Source organism: Cupressus sempervirens, chromosome 1 (assembly GCF_028749045.1).
Source record: "Cupressus sempervirens isolate cs-2001-9-10 chromosome 1, ASM2874904v1, whole genome shotgun sequence".
Taxonomy (NCBI): domain Eukaryota; kingdom Viridiplantae; phylum Streptophyta; class Pinopsida; order Cupressales; family Cupressaceae; genus Cupressus; species Cupressus sempervirens.
The window spans coordinates 669540513-669548673 of record NC_143118.1 but is presented as its reverse complement, the minus strand read 5'-3'; the positions used below and the strand labels follow the sequence as shown (position 1 = coordinate 669548673).

The 8161-nt window shown below is 31.0% G+C and overlaps 1 pseudogene; it reads left to right on the top strand.

The window, feature by feature from the left end:
- Nucleotides 1-1790: 1790 nt before the first annotated feature.
- LOC149579653 (uncharacterized) overlaps nucleotides 1791-8161 on the top strand; it is an 89853-nt pseudogene continuing 83482 nt past the window's right edge.

Below are 8161 nucleotides of genomic sequence, written 5' to 3'. Positions count from 1 at the left end.
CATCATGAAGGATGCTTCAGCCACGATGTCTCAATGAATCTCAAATGATAAGAGTGGAAAATACACTACCACCCGACCGTGTGGTACCTAAGTGGTCCACTCCCACCGTGCTGAGGAGATAATCCCAAGTCCCAAACAGGCTATCAAAATCACATAGCACAAGTCTCTAAAGTCCAGGAATCCTAAAAGTATACTAACTCAAAGGTTCCAATCACAAAACAGACATCTACTTCCCAGAGGCACACAATGACATGTAGGAACCTACTATGCAAGCGGGAAAGTGTCATCGCATTTATCTCGTACAAGTTACCCTGGTAGTTAGCTAAACTCCACAGGTCCATACAAATCTCATGCGGCCACTAGTATCCTCTCATACTGACAAGGCATACTATGGAATGCAAGGTCGCAACCATGCGTTCTCACTACTCCCATCCTAGCCTATACAAGCACTCAAGGCATGGGCGAGAACCAAAACTCTTATCTTTTTAGGTTCATTCAGTTAGTATTAAGTGTGAATGTTATCACTTATTAATCCAACTTACAATGAGTTACCCTGGCAGCCTCTTAGGGCCTCAGCCCCCATTGCAAGCCACTTCCCGACACTACATGCAGATATCCTACCCTAATGCTCATGGTATCATAAATCATCAAAATCACCAAAGAAAATCCATAATAAAATCATCAAATATCCACAATAAGAATCATCAAATATCCATGATAAAATCATCAAATATGCATAAAAGCATCAAATCTCCATGAGCAACATCCATAGAAAATCATGACCACAACAGCTCTCTATTGGCAACTGAAGTATCACTGATAGTCAAAGTATCCATTGGTTCTCAATAACCAAAATATGTCTCAATCATACTGATCGAAGAATCCAAAAATGGTTGAGTCAAACATGTCACAACATGACATCATTAAGAATAAATCCACATCTCAGTCCCATCATGGCGACTAGAATATAACCAAGGATAACTGATCGATGACCAAAAATAATGGTTAAGTCAAGGGACTCAAACATAAGAATCTCAACTTTAACAATCAGTAATCACAACCAATACATAGAGAATTCCATCACATAACCATGGTTGGGTTTATAAAGATCGAGAATAAAACATCATCATGACATCACAATCACATAACCCCCAAGCCTCTGGTAGACATCCTATACTGGTCATTACTAGTCAACCCAAAACCCAAAACAATAGCATAAAGAATACACAATGTAAACACATGTTTTGGTTTTGCTAAGTTTTCAAATTTGAATGTAAAAGTCTCAATTTACGTTTTCCCAAATTAATATCAAGTGGAGAAATTTCACGTTTTACCTAACCCATGTATTTGTTTGATAGATAACAAGTTCCTCCATTAGATTCAATTATCTGAATGTTTTTAAGAATATACGTTGTATGTTATTCTGGTATTGAGTTATCTTTCTTCACTAACTCAAAATTATAAATTTGAGAAAGACTTAAATATTTGATGACCTAGATGTTATAACTTTTAAATTTACCTTAATTAGACCAAATTCTAATTAAGATAAGTTTGATTAAGTAAAACCCATATTACTTATTTAAAAATTCTAATTAACTTTGAATGTTAAAACTTCATTAATATATATTATATATATACACATATACATATATATATATATATATTATATATACATATATATATATCTACATATATATAATAAATAACATATAACAATTAATATAAATTTCTTAATACAAAATTGAATCATGTCAAATCAACATATCACAAAGCCGAACGCATTTATATCCATGGGCGAGTTTATACTCGCACGGCCGCTTATACATACGGCAGCGCCGTGCGGCCTGCCTCTGTCACAAGTCTGTGACGGCAGTCGCAGTACCTACGATAGCAGGCCTACTGCCGGCGGCTTCTCAGAGAATGGGTCGGGTGGTGTAAAAACCCCTGCCCTTTAAAAACAATTCGCATACGGATTTTCACAAATTGTTTATTATGAACGATTTCAAATGTTTTCAAATAACGACTTATCATATATAATTTTTAAGAAACGTTTGCGAATTTCATTTTAAAGGAATTTACATATATATGCAGAATTTAATTATCACAGTATATATATATACATATATATATACATATACATATGTATATATATATGTATATACATATGTATATATGTATATATATGTATATACATGTATATATATATACATATGTATATACATATATATATATGTATATATATATGTATATATATATATATGTATATATATATATACATGTATATACATATATATACATATATACATATGTATATACATATATATATACATATGTATATGTATATATATATGTATATATATATACATATATATATATACATATATATATGTATGTATATATATATATATATTTTTTTTTTTTTTTTTTAAATTTATATATGTATGTTGCAGGTTTAAAAATATGAACATGTATATTTTTTGCAAAGGCATATACACAATTTATTTAAAGAACTCAATTTTCAGAGTTTTCCCATAACTATTTGGTCTCAAAATTTATCCATTAAATCATCTATGGTTTTTGGCTATGAAATTAAAACCTTAGCCGCATTTTCTTTTCAGATCTATGCATATAAAATTCTCAAATAAATTTAAAACTTCCCATATAGAGAATGCATATAATAAATTATGAAATTCCTCAGAAGCCATATGGAAGACACGAAGAAGACAGGGAAAGCAAGATGCGGAAATAGCATAAGTAAAATCACAAGAATCTACCCGGATTCTGATGCTAAATCGCTCTTCCTCAGAAAACCTGCAGAGCAAGCTTCCTTCTTCAGAACTCTCGAATCCTCCAATGCTCCAATTGCACTTCGAACGCTATCCACGCTCTCCACGCTATGTCTAAGCTTCTAGGAATGCCTGAATATAAAGAGCTCTCAGGAAACCTCTAGAATGCTTCTAGAAACAGCTGGAAGGTGTCACCAACTAAGCATGGGTCTTTTCCAACCTTTTTGATGAGCCATAGGGGTGTAGACACCATGTGCTTAATTGATGCACTAACCCCCGTGTTGTTGACACATGAGAAATAGAGAAATGTGTTAATTCCCATGCAAGCTTATAACTCCAATTTACTTTTTAAATAATTTCCATTTAAATATTTATAACTTCCATTTTAATTTTTATAAATTTAATTTTAATTTTTATAACTTTTATTATTATTATTTGTTTATTAATTTTATTAATATTTTATAATTATTATTTATTTTAATTTCTAATTTTCTTTTATTTAATTCTTTTCTCTCAGTTAATTCTTCTTTAATTAATTATAATCAAAATATCAAAGATCATGATATTTAATTTTCTCAAATAATTAATTTATTAATTAAATCTATTTGTTGAGACTTAATTAATAGAAAATTCACCATAGACCTCCAAGATAAAATATGAAAACCCATCATAGGACAATTCATACAAAATCAATCTAAAGGATTAAAAATCACGAAATATGTCATCCGACACATTCAGTGGGTACTCAACTCTGATACTTGTCCTAACTCACTAGGACAAATGGTTTTAGGGTTTGGGATTTGGACTTGAGAATTTATCTCCCCTCTCTTATCATTGAGATAGTATAATAGGGTACGCTCATCCTGGCAATTTAGGGAAGTCAATACCCGGTACCTGCAACTTGCAAAAAAACCATGCATGTACATACAATATATATAGTGCTAAGCTAAACAGGCAATGGCAGGAAGTGGTGCATCGTGTAGATCCTGACTAAGCAGGTGACTACGACTCCCTTCCTTAACCACATCAGAAATGCCATACAATAAGAAAACACGCACACCATACACATGCAAGTATGGGGTAAGTATCCATAATAAAACACATGAGATAATAAACCATCTAACTAATCATCAACAATAACTAAAAACAATGTAATGATCATCATACATACATGAAATGTAAAGTCTAAATGATCTCATCATATAACAACTGAATCCATAACATAATGTCTGATAGTGTCAAAACAATACCACTAATCCATTAACATAAAGCTAGTCTATCATAGTCTGATAATAATAGCAATAATATGTCCAGAAAAGATGTGAACGAGGGTAGGCACTACATAATCAAGTTGCTTAAGATATGTTTTCTTAACTAAGGAATGACTACTTCACTCTATTAGATGTGTTTTATGATGATTTAGATGTATATCTTATTTTTCTTTGAGAAACTTCTTTTATCACATTATATTTCATTTCTATGCCCTTTTCGTATTCATGTTTTGTGAATTTTGATAGCTTTATCCTTAACATAAGTGCAAGATATAGTGCTTAGATTATATATAGATCTTGATCGAAGGAAGAAGGAGGGAAGGATAAGGAATGACCTATAAGGAAGGCAAAAAATGTAACTTGGGACTAAAAGTTGATTATCCTAATGTATATATGTACTCTATGATGTATGAAGGCTTGGGTCATTTATCTATAAAAAAATACTTTAACGTGAAAAAATGTCTAGTTTTTTCTTATGATTAAAATAATGAAAACACAATGATGAAAGTATATATCTAATTTTAATGTCATTATGATTTATTTAGAAACCAATGTTACAATTGTTAAAATATATGCATGTGATTTAATTAAATGCAAGTGTGGATGATGTAATATACCCATGTGGATAAATGAACATGTAATCAATTATTAACTAAACACAAACTTATCAAACATGGAACATGGAAATAATTACAAAGTATGCTTATAATATTAAGTAATACTTAATCGGAATGAAAAAAAAAAAAGACATCACATAAATGACTCCAAGAAAAGTGAATGTATTTAATTTTTTTCGTAAATGGGGCAATGTATGAAATAGAAAAGAAATCACTCACCTATCTACCTCATATTCTTTAATGAAAAATTACTAGCATACATCTTAATCCATATGTGTGTGTGTGTGTGTGTGTGTGTGTGTGTGAGAGAGAGAGAGAGAGGGCAAGAGCATAATGCATAGTATTAATAGGGTCTTTAAGTGGTGTACCATAAATATGTACTATAGTATATGTGTTAGAACCATACACATCAATAATGATTAAGGGACAAAGGCAATTAGGCTTGAACTTTTATTTTTATTTAGGTAGGGCATTGACATTGCATTGATTTTTCTAAAGAACTAAATTTGCTACTAAAACTAATTGTTCAAACTCTTTTTCATTATATTGCCTTTTTCAAGTTGTGTGATATGCTTGAATGTGTTCAAGATCATTAATGCACATTTTATCAAACATTTCAAGTTGTTGAAGGCATTGTTATGTAGAAGTATCATTATCAATAAGGCCTTTAAAAAGAAATTCTTAGTTAGGGGATTTCTAACTCCAAGGCATAATCACATATACACTAGTCATAATCCAAGTTATATTGAGTTGCTATTATAGATGCACAAATACTTATTGTGTAAGCCCATAAAGCATATCTTAACTATGTGTGAGAATCCTTACCATGTCTACTAACAGATTTACATTGGATTTACTCATTTATCTTAATCGATGTTTTAGCCTATCCATCATGTGAGGCCTCACCCCGACCCATCATAGTATAATTGATACATTATTATTTTGATACTTCATGACTCGATATGTCGAGACATTGTCGGATAGGCTAGCCATTATTATGTTATTTCATGTCATGTTATGTTTTACTTTGAGATGTTTAATCATGTTATTTAATGTTTTATGAACATGCATATTGATGGTGTATCCTTAACATAAGTGCAAGATATAATGCTTAGATTATATATAGATCTTGATCAAAGGAAGAAGGAGGGAAGGATGAGGAAGGACCTATAAGGAAGGTAGAAAATGTAACTTGGGACTAAAAGTTGATTATCCGAATGTATCTATGTACTCTATGATGCATGAAGGCTCGGGTCATTTATCTATTAAAAAAAATACTTTAGTGTGAAAAAAGGTCTAGTTTTTTCTTATGATTAAAATAATGAAAACATGATGATGAAAGTATATATCTAATTTTAATGTCATTATAATTGATTTAGAAACCAATGTTACAATTGTTAAATATATACATGTGATTTAATTAATAGTGTTTAATTAAATGCAAGTGTGGATGATGTAATATACCCATGTGGATAAATGAACATGTAATCAAGTATTAACTAAACACAAACTTATCAAACATGGAACATGGAAATAATTACAAAGTATGCTTATACTATTAAGTAATTCTTAATCGGAATGAAAAAAAAGAAAGACATCGCATAAATGAATGTTTTCATAAATGGGGCAATGTATGAAATAGAAAAGCAATCACTCACCTATCTAACTTATATGCTTTAATGAAAGAATACTAGCATATATCTTAATCTATATGAGAGAGAGAGAGAGAGAGAGAGAGAGAGAGCATAATGCATAGTATTAATAGGGTCTTTAAGTGGTGTACCATATATATGTACTATAGTATATGTGTTAGAACCATACACATCAATAATGATGAAGGGACCAAGGCAATTAGGCCTGAACTTTTATTTTTATTTAGGTAGGGCATTGACATTGCACTGATTTTCCTAAAGAACTAAATTTGCTAATAAAAATGATTGTTCAAACTCTTTTTCATTACATTGCCTTTGTCAAATTTTGTGATATGCTTGAATGTGTTCAAGATCATTAATACACATTTTATCAAACATTTCAAGTTGTTGAAGGCATTGTTATGTAGAAGTATCATTATCAATAAGGCCCTTAAAAATAAATCCTTAGTTAGGGGATTTCTAACTCCAAGGAATAATCACATATACACTAGTCATAATCCAAGTTATATTGAGTTGCTCTTATAGATGCACAAATACTTATTGTGTAAGCCCATAAAGCATATCTTAACTATGTGTGAGAATCGTTAGCATGTCTACTAATAGATTTACAAAGGATTTACTCATTTATCTTAATCAATGTTTTAGCCTATCCATTATGTGAGGCCTTGCCCCAACCCATCATAGTACAATTGATACATTATTATTTTGATACTTCATGACTCGATATGTCGAGACATTGTCAGATAGACTAGCCATTATTATGTTATTTCATGTTGTGTTATGTATTACTTTGAGATGTTTAATCATGTTGTTTAATGTTTTATGAACATGCATATTGATGATGTAGTACAGTAAGAAAATGTAGAATTAGGAATATAATTAACACCTTGATTATGCAATTTTTTAATGGTTAAATATATGAGCAGAAATGAGATAAATGTGATTATCCAAATAAGTTTGAATATATGCATGTGACTTTTCTCGAGCTACTGATGTGTGAAATGAGTGTGCAGGATTATTAGTCAGAAAATCTAACGGAGAATTAGAACTGGACCCTATGTACTGTTTGTGAAAATCAGAGTTTAGTCTAATAAAAGATGCAAACCTCGTTGTTTCATATTTCTTTTGTATCGTAAATTGAATATTGTATCATTCTATAATTGTTAAGTGTTAATGTTTTGTAACAATGATATTATAGTGTCACTTGACACTTGTGATTTGTATATGCATTTCAGCATGATAATTAAGGTTAGCTGAGTAACCTAAAAATTTGAGTTGGACTAGGCTAGTGACCTAATACTAATTAGTTAGTAATCAGGATTAATTACCCTAATTATGGTTTATTGATAAATTTGCATTCTTAGGATTTTTAGAAAGTCCAAATATTTCAACCATTTTAATAGGTTATTAAATAGTCCTAGAGGCCAAAAATTATGAAAACTAAGTACCTAGGGGGTATATGTGTGGGTTGGGGGCATTTCCACCCCTCTAGCCTCTTTCGTTGACTTTTGTGACCACTCAAATATCTCATTTTTGCTTTAGTGCAAAAATTGGAGTTTCACCATGATTTTGATAAGTTAAACTCCACCATGAAGTTTGTCTTAATGATAGGATTGAGTTAGAAGACTCTAGAAACCCTTGGTCAAGTGGGGAGTTATTGTATTTTGTAAGTGGTTGAGCTAGGAGCCTATTTAGTGGCAAATTTGAGGGTGGAAGATAATTCACCCAATCTCTAGATTTAGATAGTTAAGTCAAGATTGAAGGAATAAGGAAGGATGGTTCTTCTCAAATTTCAGTTTTCCATAAGCATTTGTGAAGGTAGGGATCCTTCAAGT